Source organism: Chanodichthys erythropterus, chromosome 10, assembly GCF_024489055.1.
Source record: "Chanodichthys erythropterus isolate Z2021 chromosome 10, ASM2448905v1, whole genome shotgun sequence".
NCBI classification, from domain to species: domain Eukaryota; kingdom Metazoa; phylum Chordata; class Actinopteri; order Cypriniformes; family Xenocyprididae; genus Chanodichthys; species Chanodichthys erythropterus.
Window position 1 is genome coordinate 29,098,836 of NC_090230.1, and position 17,151 is coordinate 29,115,986.

A 17,151-nucleotide genomic window follows, 5' to 3' on the forward strand; every position below is an offset into this window, starting at 1 on the left:
ACGTCCCACGGCCTAAACCAAACAGAGATTCCATTAGATATAAGGCCTGGTGCAGTGGCAGCTCTCGTGCCGACTTCAATGGCCCGTGGTAAACGGTGCAAATTCGAGTGATAGCCCGCAGTAGTTCGCCCAGTTCTCCTCAAAGGGACACCAGCCCTACCAGACTGATCTTCCGGCAAACTAATAGGCCCTGGTGCTACACCAGATGCAAAATTGGGTCCCTCATGGCCCCTGCCAACTGGAGTCTCCCCATCCGACCCCACCAGCCTACTCTGTGGGGTAGCAGCGCCCAGAGAAACCAGCACCTGAGGGGCTGGTCCCTGACTTACCTGAGAGGTTGCTGGCACCAACATAAGCAAGTCAACATCTTCTGATGAGACTTCTGCTGGGGGCACCTCATCCTCCACAACAGGGGGAGGTATCAAGGCTAAACCTGGACCATCCCTCTGGATCTGGGCCTTCAAAGCAGAGCGATGAACGACTCTAGTCTTTCCCAAATCATCCACTGGTGCAATGGTGTATACTGCCTCCCCTCATTGGGTGCCTTTACGACCTGATACACCACCGGGCTCCACAGGTCCTGAATTTTATGGCGACCCCTTATGCCATACTCACGCAAGTAAACTAGTTGGCCCTCCCCCAGTGGTGCATCACGGACGTGGGAATCATAATTTACCTTACGCCGACCAGCAGCAGCTTCCAGTCGTCCCCGTGCTCCCTCAAACGCCACCTGAAGCCTAGCCTGATGTTCCCTTACCCACTCATGCACACTACCAACCCCAACATCCTGGACTCTACCCAAAAGAAAATCTACCGGGAGTCTTGGCTCTTGCCCAAACATTAAAAATATGGGGTTTCGCCAGTTGTCTGATGAGGGGTGGTATTGTAGCAAAACAGCACTTGTGGGAGACATGAGGCCCAGTCCATTTTCCTGGACACAGGCAGGGTACGCAAAAGGTTGTGCAATGTCCTATTAATGAGCTCGCACTGCCCATTCCCTGCCGGGTGATAAGGGGTAGTGCGAGACTTTTCCACCTTATACAGCGCACACAATTACGGCCCTGGTCAGAATGGACCCGACTGGGGACACCAAACTTATAAAACCATTCTACCACCAAAACTTGGGCCACTGTTTCTGCCCGTTGATCTCGTGTAGGCACAGCCATGGTGTACTTGGTAAAGACATCCGTCATAACCAACACGTTCTCCAGCCCTGAACGAGTTGGTTCCAAAACAGTGAAGTCTATGGCCAATATTTCGTTTGGCCTAGAGGCTAAAAGGTGGCCCATGAAACTGCTAGGATGGAGTTGGGTATCTTTGGCAGCCTGGCACCGTTCACAGTCGCTGCACCACTGCGCTACATCCGCTGTCAGGCCCGGCCAGTAGCAGCGCTGCTGCACCTACTCAGTGGTACGTTCCATCCATTGGTGCCCATGTTCTTGGTGTAGCAGTCAGTGATGCGCGGGTTGATCCAAAATGAGCGGGTGCCTGCGGTCACCCGCGGTCACGAGTCATCCATAAATGTTTTTAATGATATTCGGGTAGCGGTCGGTCGGGTCGTTTGAAATAAAGATGCCAATTAAACCTTTGTAATGTTCAGTTTTACTTACTAAAGGTTTCAGTTTTACTTTCATGGGTATCTGTGAACATTTATTTATGGATATTGTAGCCTCAGTCTTTGGCTTAGCCAACCTGTTTTTGTTCGTCTAAAATGCGTTAATAAATACTTTATTAACATATTCTATCCCTGCATTTTGTGCTTGTGAGAGCTTCAATTGGGCATTCACGTGGCGAAATAGCCTAAGCCTACTAATACAAGTGAGAAATCCTTATTTACCTTTTGAATGTTGAGCGTTATTAACTTTTGAATAAATGCTGACGCGGGGCAAAATGCCCGATTTCCCAACACGTTGAACTGAGCAATGAAATTGTACCATTTTAATAGGCTACTTTTAAACGCATATAGCTCAGTAATGTCAGTTTTATGTATTTTCTAAGAGGGGGCGGGATTTTTGTTGGGAAAGTCGGGGGAGAGACGCACACTTCGATTAGACTGGATAAACACATGCAGCACCTTAATTGTTAAGAAAATGAAACGAAATAAATTAATAAATCAAGTCTTTATTACATAACACTAGGCTATATCATACAACATTCAGAAAAAGAACAGTTTGCGCTCCTAAGGGCTTTCACACTTTTCCAAAAGTAGGCCTTCTCTCAGTTGACCTGCTGATGAATTCTTCAAGCAAGGTCGAAACATAAACATCGCATTCATCAATAATATGCATCTAGACAGCTGAAATGGAAAATGATAGGCCGCCTCAAGAACTGCCTGCTCTCGCCGCTGCACCTCTGAGGGCACCACGTCAGGTCCTGAAACATTTCTCTCCTCCACAGGCTGGATTAATGGATATTATTGGCCAGGGAGGCTGATGGGGGGTTCTTACGTCTATGGCCCAATGACGCTACAATGAGCATTTACTACTTTAAAAAAAATGCGGGTCAGGAAGCGGGTCGGGTAGGCTACAGTATTTTCCTTTTTTTTGCGGTCCGAGTTGCGGGCGGGTTAGTTGAAAACGTCGGTCGGGTGCGGGTTGTTTATACATTGACCCGCGCATCACTGGTAGCAGTGTCAGCACTTTGTGATGTAATCCTAATTGCAAAACAACCTGAAGTACCTCTTCTCCCCCATCAGAGCGGAATACATGGCGAAATAACACCCCATCCTGCTCACACAAACGGCTCCATTGCCATAGCAAATTTACCACGGCCCTTGGCAACTGCCGACATTCCTCTGGACTAGGAGGTACCCCACACCACCAAAACTGCAGCGCCTCACCTATAACCGGGTCCTCCCTCTGTAGAGACTGCATGTCCACAGTCAAATTTGGAAACACTGTGACTGCTGCTTGAGAATCCACCCCCGTTGTTACACCGGCCTGCCTTATCATGGCTGGGAGCGCTATACCGGGCAGTAATTGTTCCAACTCACCCTGACTATAGGGGCCCTGCCGGGAGAGAGCATCTGCATTTCGGTTGCTTCGTCCAGAGCAATACCTCAACTCAAAATCAAAGGCAGCCAATTGCGCAGCCCACCGCTGTTCTGTCGCTGCCAACTTGGCAAACCCCTCTACAAACCTCCTATAATAACTAGCAAACCCCAGGAATGAGCGGAGCTCTGCCACTCCCGTTGGCCGTCGCCACTGCCTCACTGCCTCTACCTTACTGGGGTCTGTCGACACCCCTTTGGCCGAAATTACATGTCCCAGATAACTTACCTCTTGCTGGAAAAACGTACATTTAGTTAACTTGGCCTTCAACCCCTCTCGCTCCAGCCGACTCAAAACCACCTCTAACCGTTCTAGATGTTGTGGCACAGAGGAGGAAAACACTACGATGTCGTCCAAATACCGTCAGTGAGTCCAAGGTTTCTTCTATACGCGGCAGGCGGAAAGCATCTTTTCGAGTTTTTGCATTCAGCTGGCGGTAATCTACACACATACGCAACGTACCATGTTTCTTTTTAACCAACACGATGGGGGAGGCGTAAGGGCTACAGCTCTCTCTAACAATGTCGGTAACACTTACTTGAAGGGGTGTGCATAAGACTGACATGACACCTTCATAATCTTGACATGACACATGTCATGAGTATGAAGAAGGTTTTATGAATGTTTATGACAACTGTCATTAAATGTCATTCGCTCAATTATGTCATTTTTAATGCAAAGATGACATTGTTTGAGATGTCCATGTTACGACAACTTGACATAAACCAATACATCATAACCTGTCAGTGTCTTTGTCATGACAATTTGACATTAGCAAAACATCATAACCTGTCATAAACATGACATAGCAGATTAATTATCAAACTTAAAAAAACGACTTAGCTTTATGGGTGAACATTACATTACATTATTTTGGTAGCACTTCAGTATAGGGAACACATATATAAATGATTAACTATGACTTTTCCCTCAATAAACTCTTAATTTACTGCTTATTATAGTTAATTGTTAGGTTTAGGTATTAGGTAGGATTAAGAATGTAGAATTAGATAATGCAGAATAAGGCATTAATATGTGCTTATTAATTACTAATAAATAGCCAATATTTTAGCCATATGAATGCTAATAGTAATAAGCAACTAGTTAAAAGGCCTTAAAATAAAGTGCTACCATTATTTTATAACAGTGTCATCTTTTTCATGAAATTTGAAATTGTCTATTATCTGACCTTCTGTTGGAGGAAACTTAAAAAACAACAACAAAGAAAAACAAACATAAAAAATGAAAAATAGTCATGACACTGTTATAAAATTATTTGTCAGAGTATTGCCACTTAATGACATTTAATTTGCCATTTTAATGACAAGTTCAATTTGTACCACTGTAGTTGAGCTCAAGATACATATTTATGACACTATTATAATGGCCTCATGACAGCCAATGTCAAAACCAACCACATGACAGTTTAATGTAATGTTAACCAATAAAGCTAAATGATGTCAAGTTGTCATGACAAAGACACTGACAGGTTATGATGTATTGGTTTATGTCAAGTTGTCATAACTCGGACATCTCAAACAATGTCATCTTTGCATTAAAAATGACATAATTAAGTGAATGACACTTAATGACATACTTAATGTTGTCATAAACATTCATAAAACCTCCTTCATATTCATGACACATGTCATGTCAAGATTATGAAGGTGTCATGTCAGTCTTATGCACACCCCTTCAAGTAAAGTGTTACCACAATGTCTGCCTCCAGCAACTGATTTGTGTGTCTTTACCACATCGTACTCAGACAGAGGTATCCGTCGGTACCGTTGTCGAACTGGGACAGAGTCGGTCAAAGGGATGTCGTGAGAAAGGAGTTGAGTGCATCCCAAATCACCTTCATGTGCCGAAAACACTGTATGAAACTTTAACAACAGAGACCTTACCTGCTCCCGTTCAATCTCTGTCAACATTGACAAATCAAGACTCGCAATTTGTTCCTGTACTGGAGAAAGTACGGATGGAATCTGAAGGTTTATGGATGCAGAAACAGATTTAAACTCTGAGACACCACGGGGCAAACTCACGATAAACACACTATTCAAAGTGCCCAAAACAGCGTTCCGAAAGAGCATTACATCAGTCTTACCTACATTTATAACAGGTACATAAACAGTACCTCGAACCACTCGCATTAGTGCAGGTGATGCTAAAAGACCTGCAGGCAACCCACTTTCTGGTGGTTCAAAAAGTACAGTTTCCCCAGCAAAGTGCCCAGAACAAATAGCGGCCACAACTTTCATTGTGCCGCCAGGAACACGACACGCACTACGACCCCGCAATCGCACCTTGCCTACCCTGCTATCTGTAGGGACAGTACTTACCTGATGACAGTGTTGTAATGCTTGAAACACTGGCTTAGAGGCCGCTAGCACAGGAGGTACGTCGAAAAGGGCGGTACCGTGCTGGCCAAAAAGCTCCTGATAACACCGCCTTAACACATTCATCCCCAAAATGCCAAGGACTTGGGCACCGGTGCCACCAGGAGGATCCCTAACAACCAGCACGCCACATCCTGGAATTATCTGACCGCAAAGCTCAACGTCCAATTCAATATGTCCCACATACGGTATCAATGACCCGTTGGCTGCACGGAGCTGCAACCACTGACATGCCTGGAGACGATCCTGGCCCCATGGTGCAAACTGCTCCAAAAAACAACTTTCTGTAATGGTAGACACCATGGAGCCAGTATCTATCAAACAGGGCACCTGTATCCCTCCCATACAAACCACGAGGTGCGGACAGGATGCCATTAAGTGCGGCAAGGGACCTACCGTCTAGTCATGGTCTTTTCCTACCGAACTGTGACTCTGCAGTTCGGCGGGACCTAGTTTTCTGTTGGCTGGGAAAAAGGCTGTTGAGCCCTCACTGTAGAAGGTGACTCACGCTGAGCCAGAGAGGGAGGAGGAATAATGCGTTCTCCATCGCATTCGCGAGCAAAATGGCCCGTTTTTGACACTGTCGACAAATTAAAACCTCGGTACGCGAGGGCCGACACTCTGAGGAAACCGCATGCCAGCAACACTCTGAGTCAGTTGATCCAACTGTTGCTGCTGTAATTTTAACATCTCCCGCAACTCTTTCATCTCCGACTGAGAATGCCCTTGCACCCCGTACTGGATGCCATAAGCCATTGGAAAGGACTGACTCCTCCCCCTCGCGCCCCCTGGCGTTCCCTCCCGCTCCCACCTAATCGCTTCCCCTCAAATTTCTAAAAGGGTAGAGACTGGCTGACGGCGTACATGCTTTAGTTCCCGGCGGAGGGCACTATCAGCAACGTACTTGACAAACTGATCGTGCAATACAATTTCAGCATTAGGAATAGCATTAGGTGATTGCTGTTTAACCCTCTCCAGGAGAGTCATCAAGGCCAGGGAAAATTCCAACAGAGATTCCCTACATACGATTGAGAGCAACCATACAACTCGCGTAAAATCGCAATAATTTTATCTGGATCACCCCGTTCCCCACTAGGATGGTGTCTAATTTATTCGCGCGCTTCACCTTCCAAATGGTCAAAAAGAAAAAATGCTTTATCGACTTTGGACAAATAACGTGCCCGCATACATGCCTCAGCCTCCTCCACCCACTCAACACCTGCTCACGATGCAACCGATCATTGTCGGCCCTCAACTGTGCCACTAATTCTCGCAACTCCTGCATCTCTTCCTCCATACTTGTCATAACTACTCACCCCAGAAATAGAAAAAGTAAAGGGCCACTAATAGAGAAAGGTCAAGGTCTCTTTATTTCGCAGGTAAAATTGTTTTGCAGAATAGAATTTCATTGTCCAGCAAAAAACACATACAAGACATAATTTACAACAGCATACCAGTTAATAACATCATGACAGGCTGCACCAAACACATACATATCCCTTCTTGCATTTAACTATTGCATATTAAAACATTTAACTTCTTCTTATTATTTAAAACCTCAATTGCCGCAGGAACAAAAGTATTCCTGTAGCGTCTCGTTTTCCATCTTGGGGCCACAAACCGGCAACCCGAGGGAAGTAACTGAAACCCGTTACTTAAGGGATGCAGCTCATCGCTTAAAATAGTACTTGCCTTCCTGTACAACTGAGTTGTATAAATGTATTCTAGAGTCCGTTGATCAACTCCTATTATCTTACTCGCCCACTTTACAATTTGATTTAAGGAGTTTTTGTTCTTCACTGACAGACTCCCATACCACACCACAATGGAAAATGACATAATAGATTCAATAAAAGTAGAATAAAACAATAACAGCATGTGTCCATCAATGTGAAATTTAGCAAGCTTCCTAAGGCAACTCAGACACTGATGACCTTTCTTACAGACCATTTCACAATTAAAATCAAATGTCAATTTGGAATCAATAACTATACCTAGGTATTTGTAACCCTCCACATGATCCACAACCTGTCCTTTAATAGTTGTGGTAACATGATCTACAGTGGAAGTTCTAAAATCAATAATCATATCTTTTGTTTTAGTAATATTTAACTGTAAATAAGAATCATCACACCAAGTCACAAAATCCTCCACAACTGGACCATGGCCAGACTCATCCCCTTGTAACAGGCTCACTATGACTGTGTCATCAGCAAACTTAATAAAAACTCTATTTTCATGTAGACTTTGACACAAGTTAGTATACAAAATGTATAATAAAGGTGAAAGAACACAACCTTGTGGGGATCCAGTAGATGCACTTAATACATCAGAAAAACTGCCGTTCACCTTTACCTTCTGCATTCTGTTAATTAAAAAGTCCAATAACCATCCCACTAAATTATGGTTCAGCCTGTAATGCTCAAGCAGTCTTCTTTATAGGATGTGGGGTTGAATAGTATTAAAAGCAGAAGAAAAATCAATGAACAACAGTCTTGCATGTGTATTCTTTCCCTCCAAGTGCTTAGTCAGTAAATTTAATAAAACAAGTGAAGCATCCTCAACACTCCTCCCTACTCTATATGCAAATTGCATGGGATCGAGGACTTGTCTAGTCTTACTCAGTAACTAACAATAATTAACAAGTTTCTCAAATGATTTCATAACCAAGGAGGTAAGGGCGACTGGTCTCAGATCATTAAACACTTTAGGATTATTACATTTAGGAACAGGAATAATAATTGCCTCTTTCCACAGGCTAGGTACCTTTTGTGTCTGTAATGACAAATAAATAAAATATCAGAAAAAATAAAACTCAGTTGCTTTGCACAGTGCTTTAAGGTTCTACCACATATGTAGTCTGGACCCGGGCTCTTGTTCACCTTGGTGGAGAGAAAAATTTTCTCCACTGCTGCTTGTTCCAAGACTAAGTGGGAATCATCTTTACACAGGCATCACAATTCATCTACTTCATCTTTAAAATTAAAGCATTCAAATCTTGAATAAAACCTATTAAGAGCATTAGAAAGATCAACATTGGATTTAAAACCCTCTATACATACTGTTCCCTTATTTACATTGTGCTGTAATCCCACAATTTTCTTCATGCCAGACCAAGCTGAGCCTAAATTATTGTCGGCAAGATTTTTCTCTAACTTACTGTGGCGACCAGGGCGGGCGAGAGCCGTGAGGGAACGGCGCGAGGCCGGTGACGCAAGTGATAACAAACATCACCTGGGAGGCGCACCGGCCTTGAGTCTCTCACGGAGGAGCTCCGGGAGCATAAAAGGAGGAGCGACGACCGTGGAGGACGAGAGAGGACCAGGCCTGGACTTTATTTTATGTTTTATTATGTTTGTGTGGCCGGCAGACGTCCGCGAGGGTCTGCCGGCATTACTTTCGTTTTGTTCTATGTTTATTTTGAATTAAAAGTTACGTTGAATGTTCGCCGGTTCCCGCCTCCTTCTTCCCACATTTACGAACTGTGTTACATTGGTGCCGAAACCTGGGAGGAAGGAGGGACATGCTGAGGGGGATCACGGTGCTGCGGAGTTCGGGCAGCGCGGAAGTGAAGACCGCGAGAGGCTGCCCGAGGCGGTTGTGCTGGAGCCTTGTGAAAGGTGGGACGGAGACCCGGATGCCGTGCTCCTGGGACGAGGTGGGGTGGCTGCCGTCCTGGACCTGGAGGGAGCGGAGGAGTCGCCGCCGTCTGCCGTGGGCCGGAGCCTGCTGCCGTCCACCATGAAGGGGACTCGCTGTCGGCTGCCCTCAGTCGGAGGAGCCATCGCCGGCCGCCAGTAGGCGGTCGAGGATCGGGCCGTCCACCGCCACCGCATGGCACCACGAGAAAGAGCCTCTTGGCAGGCTGAGGACCGAGCGGCAGTGTGTCGGGGAACCGGACCAAGAATTTTTTTTTTTCCTCTTTTTCCTCTCTCCCCTCTCTCGTCCTGTCGCTCCCCTTGCTTCCGTCTCCTTTCTCTCATCTCGTCTGTCCTTACCCCAAGGTGCTGCGGCCGCCGAGACAGGCCCCGGGGGGGAGTAGAGCGCAGTCTCGGAGGTACCCCCCGGCCTGCGAGGGGCGATGGGGGTATGTGGCGACCAGGGCGGGCGATAGAGTCTTCAGACCACATTTTAACTTCTCTCATCTGAGGTTTTTCTCTTTTAAATAAAGGTTTATATATCGGAAGGAGCTGTACACAATTATGGTCGGCAGATCCTAATGCTGACAATAGTACCGACTTATATGCCCCCTTTATATTCCCATAACAGAGGTCCAGCATCTTATGTCTCGTTGGGCATGTAATGTATTGGTGGAAGTTAAATACAACTTGTCCAAAGGGTCAAACACGCACACTGCTGTTTTGCTCTGTGGAGAAAAAAAACAAAATCACAACCAATATCAAAACACAATTTTACCCACGTCTCACACAAAAAAAAAAAAAAATCCTTGACTTACCAGATAAACCCTGCCGACTACACCAAAATGTGACAATACCGAATGGAGAAAGATGTTAGTCACTGTTTAGATTTTATCCGACTACGCCACCCTGGTGGGAGGCCAGGGAAATAACTCCCAATACAAGACACACAGGTAAGTTTTACCAACTGAAGGCAAGGAATTAAGGGAGGCGTGGGTAACAATACAACATAACTTTATTATAAAATCACATTAATTAAAACCCTCTTGCAAACACACCCACAATATCAGAAATATTATATCCAGGGCCAGGATTTGTGGGAACCAGGCAGGCCGGCTGCAACTCAAGAGGTCATCCAAAACCCACCTCAATTCACACCAGGCAAACACCACACACACACACCATCCAAAGAGAAATTGTATCAGCACACAGCACACTGTGAAACACCACAGAATGGAGCAGCTAGCCTCCCCAGTTCCACACACACGACTTCACTGGCCCTGGAGAGAGAGAAAAAAAAGCATTAAAGAAAAACAAACAACAATTAAGACAAATAACAATTAAATGAAAAATAAACCAAACACCAAAATAATAAAGTTACTGCAACAGTTCTAATGCTCAGGCCTCCAGAAAACACCACATAGGCCTACAAACGAATAGCCAACATCAGAATGGCACTGGAGCAAGGCATCAAAAATAAGTAAATAAACAAACCAATACATACAAACAGAAAGTGTATAAAGAAAATACAATAATGAAATAAAAAGAAAAAAAATAAATAAATAAACAGAAAATGAAACAAACAAATCAAGAATCAAATAAAACAAGAAAAATTAAATCCAAAAGCTTAACTGATAGGCAGCCTTGCGGACGCGCATCCGAAGCCCACTTTAACAGCCCCGGCGACGTGCAAGGCAGCAAAACAGTATACAGTCCAGATGACAGTCAATGACACGATCGAAACCATGAGCAAAACAGCAGCTGCGTCACATGAAATCACTAGTCGAGAACTGGACTCAATTTTTCCCTTTAACCCAGGAGTATGATAATTAGTCAAAAAAATAATTAAACAGATCAAATATGAAAGACAAAAGCGGCATACTTACAATTGATGTTGAATACTGGACGCACAGCTTTATGGTTACTCACTACCGGTGCCGCAGCTCAGTCCAGCGGTCAGCCTTTACACACATACGCACCTGCCCTTGCTGCTATTACTAAAAGCAACGCGCAATAAATAATACAACTTAAATGGTCGCAAGTTAAGAATCAAATCATACCTGCAAGTGAACTCCGCCACCAGCTCTGCTCTAAATTAAACTATAAATAACGCATATTAGCCTCGCAATATGCGCATCACTACACCACCAACAAAAACTCTACATACCTGAATGGAAAATGGAACGGAAACGGAAATGCCAGGGATAGAGAGAGAGAAGCACCCCAAGTCAGAAAACATACCTACCCGTCAAAATAAGGGTCCTTAAATAGTGCAGCTATTATCACTCAATTGGTTTACCAACGATACTCCAACCAACCAATAAGATGACGTGACTCATCCTGCCACATTTTCATTTATGCACATGTGGTTTTTACTTGCGTCAATTGCTAAGTTACTTGTCTATCACCTTTTTTCACTTGCGTCAATGCATTTCCTATTTGCGTCAATGGCTTAAGCAATACACACATTTTTTTTAATTACATTTTTATCAGATTTCTACCTTACTAGACATTTATTTCCTAACTGTCTTCATTCTTATCAGTTACACACAACAATATCTCTATCCCCCAGAACCCATGTTCATCTACACACATAATGCAACAGTTGTCATTTATACAGGATGTGGTATACATTTCACTTGAGCTCACAGCATGTGTTTTTGCATGTCTCATTTATGAAAACTTCATAGACCCCAGAGATTCTTCAAGTTTAGCAATTTTCTGCTTTTTATTATATCTTTTAAAATCTTTATCAAATTGTTTGGAAGAGAACACTCCATTTCTCTTGACAATCAGTAAGCCAGAGTGAAACTAAAGGTGGTTTCTTTGATTTCCAATCATGTAAGATTCTCCTCCGAGCGAAAAGACTTGCAAAAGCACATTAGATATATTAGATATTCAACAGTATTCTTGACATTTATTCAACAGTGCTTTGATCTACCTACATTGACACTATTCTTGAAGAGAATTATGTACCAGTTATCAATGTAAAGCTGCTTTGATACAATCTGCATTGTAAAAAGCGCTAATAAAAAAAAAAGAAAAGAAAAAGTTCTGAGAAAGTTTAGGTGAGTTGATTACCCCTAACAATCTCCGGATGTTACTAAAAGAATGCCGGCCTCTGACAAAACCAGTTTGGTCTTTTGAAATCAAGTTATCTATTACTGTATCTAAACGTAAAGCAAGGATTTTTGCGAAGATTTTAACATCAGAGTTTAAAAGAGAGATTGGCCTATAACAATTATATTTCAAAGGATCCTTAACAGGTTTTAATAAAAATGTAATGTTTGCTTTATTTAAAGTTTGTGGCAAACTACCCTTTCCCAAAGAGTCTTTAAACATATCAAGAAGAATAGGGGCTAATTTATCTGCAATTTTTTTATAAAAGTCTATTGGATAGCCATCAGGGCCGGGAGTTTTTTTTACTCTGCATTAATGTGATCGAGTTTAAAATTTCTTCTATTTGTATGGGCTGATCTAAATTACTTTTCTGCACAGAATTAAGGGTGGGTATATCTATATTGTTTAAAAGTTCAAGCATTTAGATTCAGGGCTTTCAGAAGTATATAAATTTAAGTAGTAGTTCTTAAAAATGTTATAAATTTCAACTGGGTTAACTATTAAATCATTATTACTGTTACAAATTTGAGGTATAAGTTGAGAGGCAGCTTTAGATTTTACTGGTGTGCTAAAAGTCGTCCTGCTTTTTCTCCATGTTCGTATATATATCCTCTAGAATGTAATAAATACCATTCTATTTTATTTTTTGATAACAGACGAATTAAATCGTCCTGTTTTTGTTTACGTTTTTTGTTGAGAGTTGAGGTAATGAAATTATTTCTCCCATGATAACTACTTTTAATGTCTCCCACAATGTAGATGCTGAGATAGATTCTGATTTGTTATGTAATAGAAAATTATCTATAGCTGTTGATACAAATGAACAAAATGCAGGACCTGATAACAAGACCGTATTTAGTCTCCACATAGGCAGTTCGCTATACCTCAAATTGCAAATTAGATCTAATTGCAAGGGGGCATGGTCTGATTCCACTATAGGTAAATATTCGATTTGTCCAACAGAAGGAAGGAGAGATTTATCTATAAAAAAATAATCAATTCTTGAATACGAGTGATGAACTTGTGAAAAATAGAAATATTCTCTGCTGTTTGGAAACAGAAATCGCCAAGGGTCAACAGCCCCCATTTGATCCATGAACGTGGATAAAGCTTGGGCCATCTTAGAATGGGATAAAGATTTAGGACTTGAACGGTCAAGGGATGGATCCATTATTATGAAGATTTGGGTAAGGACTGTATTTGTGCTGGAGTAGGTGGATTTGTATCCGCACTGGTGTGTCGGCAAGAACACATAAGACACAGTTGAACCAGAGTTTGAGGTTTACTGATGATTCATTTCAAGCAGTAACAGGAAGTGGTAACAGTGAGTGGTCTGAAAATATTAAAGAATAACAATAAGTATTAGATATACAGCTAAATCAATAACATTCACATGTCATAGGCAATCCAGGTTACATTATTAAAGTTATTGCAGTACTTAATCTGTCCACAAGATGGCATCGCGAGCTCACACATGGAAATATGAAAGACACCATTTTAACGTGTCATTACAGGCAGTAACGGCAGATAAAGAAACTAAAAATAACGTAATATATACAAATATGAGCAAATAGCAATAAAATCACAATCCAGAGATATTACTCACACTATAATGGCACTCAGAAATTAATTATATATAACATAACAATTGAACTTTGGCGCTTAGGCGCTAATGCGGACTGCCGCGATGGCGGACAAATAAGCCCATGGTTAATCAATAAAGTACACAAATCTGCCTACATACACATCAATAAGTGTACCGGATAATAGGAAACAAACAACTTACTTTCTGGTCATTAACTCGCTCACATACACTGTAAAACTTTGCTGTAAATTTACAGCTAATTTCTAACAGTATTATGCTGTATTTTCATAAAACAGTAACATTCTGTATATTTTACAGAATGTCTGTAAATATACAGTAGTTTTCTGTTTTCAGCCCGTTTCACTCGTAATACAGTATAATACTGTAGAAGCATTGCATTATGGGATTGATTTTTTTTCCCCACGCTCATTTCAAATTTCTAGGCCAGGCATACATTTTAGCTTTTCTCCCAACGCTTTTAGTGTTTCACGTCGACTCTTCATGGTTTAATGTTATCATTAAACGATATTTGAGTCAATATAGTGTGCAGTTTTAAGCTTTCGAAGCGTCAGTTTGCGCGGGATGACCGGACGCCGCTGCTGAAGACGGAGATGTTATTTTCCGCCTGATTAATCAAAACGTTTGTGCCCGTGTCGAGAAGACGGAACGATTGTTCGGCTGAGAATACGGTAAGTCACTCTTTTCTGGAGCTTTTCGTTCGCGTTTTTACTTTGTCATGAATTGTTTGATCTTGAAATGTTAAACTTCTCATGAGCAAACAGTTAACGTTGCTCTGTTCTCAGCGCTTCACGCAGTAACACTGATGTTTCATCTTATAGACAAATCTAAGTTATTCTTACAACCTGATTTATTTTTCTCTCGTTTCAGTCTGAATCATCTGATGCAGCTCCATTATTTACATAAGTGTTGTGCTTATTTTCATGTATATCAGGTTTATGATAAAGAATTCAGTGAATAAACAATTTTATTTTGTCAATTATTTTAAGCATTATTTTAAGATGCTTCTTTTCTGAAGTGTAACAGGACACATTACTGAGATCATATGCTTAGCTGTGAGTCCTTGTGTTCACAAGAATGCTATGGTGAATGAATGCACAATATTCACTTCTCGCTCTCTTTGCTTTTCTGCTTTTAGGCTTTGACATACACCCTAAACATGGCTCAAGAACCAGAAAGGGGGGAAAATTGCCTTCTGTGAAATATGGTTTTGTTAATGTAAGTATTGCACCTAATTTCACATGTGATGTAATCAGGTTTATGGCAAAGAATGGACTACTTGCACTGAGGCTTGTAACACACTTACATTTTGAAATAATACAACTTGCCTATTTCTGCTTAGTGATCGATGCTGCAGTGTGTGTGAGACCTGATGAATAAAATCATAACAAACCTTCATTTATTTTTATTAAATATGTTAATCCCTATTTTTCATTGACAATCATTTCACTGTATGTAATTCACTCAATTCTTCGTATTCAAATTCTTAATATTTAAAGTATATTTGTCAGTCTGCTGCCATTGCGTTACTATTTAAAGGGTTAGTTCACCCAAAAATAACATTTCTGTCATTTACTCACCCTCATGTCGTTCCACACCCATAAGACCTTTGCTCATCTTCAGAACACAAGATATTTGTGATGCGAGAGCTTTCTGTCACATATCACAGAGACATATGGATTACTTTAACAATTGGGTTTACTACCATTCTTGACCTAAGTTGTGCTGCTGCCTATGAAGGAACAGAAAGCTCTCAGATTTCATAAAAAAATATCTCCATGTGTGTTCCAAAGATGAACAAAGGTCTTACGGGTGTGGAACGACACAAGGGCAAGTAATTAACAACAAACCGAAATTAAATTTTTGGGTAAACTAACCCTTAAAGATTAAATATTTAACATTGCTAAATGTCTTGAGGCAGGTACCATTTATTTAACTATTTTAAAAGACTGGGATAAGAGCACCAACACACACAAGCTTGTACTTATCGTTACTTTATTAAATTAATTAAAATGTAAATTCAACAGGTATAAAATATAAGAAAAACAGTAAGAGAAAAACAGTTAATGAGAAGATGAGCACTGGACTGCAGCAGGTTAGTGGTGTAAATTGGTGAACTGAATGCTTTTACCAGAAACTCCCGAGATGTAGTACGACATACAATGCGGAAGCTGTTGTGCATATAGTCCATTCAATGAATGAACGATTTAATTGAATACAATTATTAGCATTTTTTTTTTGGCAACTTTTCTGAAGTGCTAATTGGATATTTAAACTTACTGCAATCAAATGCTTAGGCATTTGAAATGCTATGGTGCATATATTCACAATATTCATTACTGTTTTCTCTCTCTCCTTTTTTTTCTTCTCTTTTTCTTCTTTTATAGGTACTTTGACATCAACCATGAACACGGCCCAAGAAAAAGAGAAAGTGACTTCCAAAACTGGCAACACTGTGCAAAAAAGGAGCAGTACTGAAAAACTTGTAGGCCTACTATTTGTTTTTACTCCACATTTGGAAAAATGTTAAAAGTAAATAATATTGCTGTATTGTTCATTGATAACTGTTGATTGCATTTAAAATGTTGACCTTTCAACGTTGCAATTTTCTTCTTTTTAAAAATAAACGTTTTAAAACTCAGAGTATGTTGCTTTCCATTTCCTTTGCCATAACATAACAAAAGTATATTTTTAATGATTTAATGACATATATAAGTACAGTATGAAAAGCTGTATACATGCAGTTAATAGCTGTAGATAAACAGTATAATACTGTAAAAGTACATAATATTACAGCAGGATACTGTATTTGGTAATTACAGTAATATACTGTAAATGTTGTTTACAGAAGTAGTACTGTAAAAATACAGTAAGTGGCTGGCAACCCAGCTGCCAGTATTTTACTGTAAATTTACAGCGAAAAGTTTTACAGTGTAAGTTAACTGCTCAAGGAAAGGATGCAGCAGAGCATTCACAGCTCATCTCTTACTGTCTGCGAGGCACTGACTGACGTCATTCAGTAAACTGCGCTCTGATTGGTTGAATACTTCTTAACATCCATAACACAATTTATATCACCACCAAAAATCATAAGATGGGAATTTAGGTCTGGCAATAAAGAAATCAACTTATTAATAAAATTCACATCATTCCAGTTAGGAGCATATACATTAACTAATAAAACAGGGACATGATATAACATCCCAGAGACTACAACATATCTTCCCTGAGGGTCTGCAATAGAAGCAGAGGCAGTAAATTGGATACTTTTGTGTATCAATATGGCAGTGCCCCTTGCCTTAGAGTTAAAGTTAGTTTCTGAACTAAGTGTAGTTCTTATA

At 41.2% G+C, this 17,151-nt stretch overlaps 1 long non-coding RNA gene across 3 annotated transcripts in view; it reads left to right on the forward strand.

Moving 5' to 3' along the window:
- LOC137028448 (uncharacterized) overlaps positions 1 to 16,428 on the forward strand; it is a 77,487-nt gene extending 61,059 nt beyond the window's left edge. For 2 of the 3 annotated variants that reach the window (XR_010896158.1, XR_010896159.1), the window contains 2 exons: positions 14,949 to 15,028; positions 16,198 to 16,428. This is a non-coding gene — a long non-coding RNA (uncharacterized lncRNA). Of the gene's footprint in view, positions 1 to 13,267; positions 13,395 to 14,948; positions 15,029 to 16,197 lie in introns of all 3 variants that reach the window. The other variant, XR_010896160.1, reaches the window with a different exon arrangement.
- Positions 16,429 to 17,151: the final 723 nt, after the last annotated feature.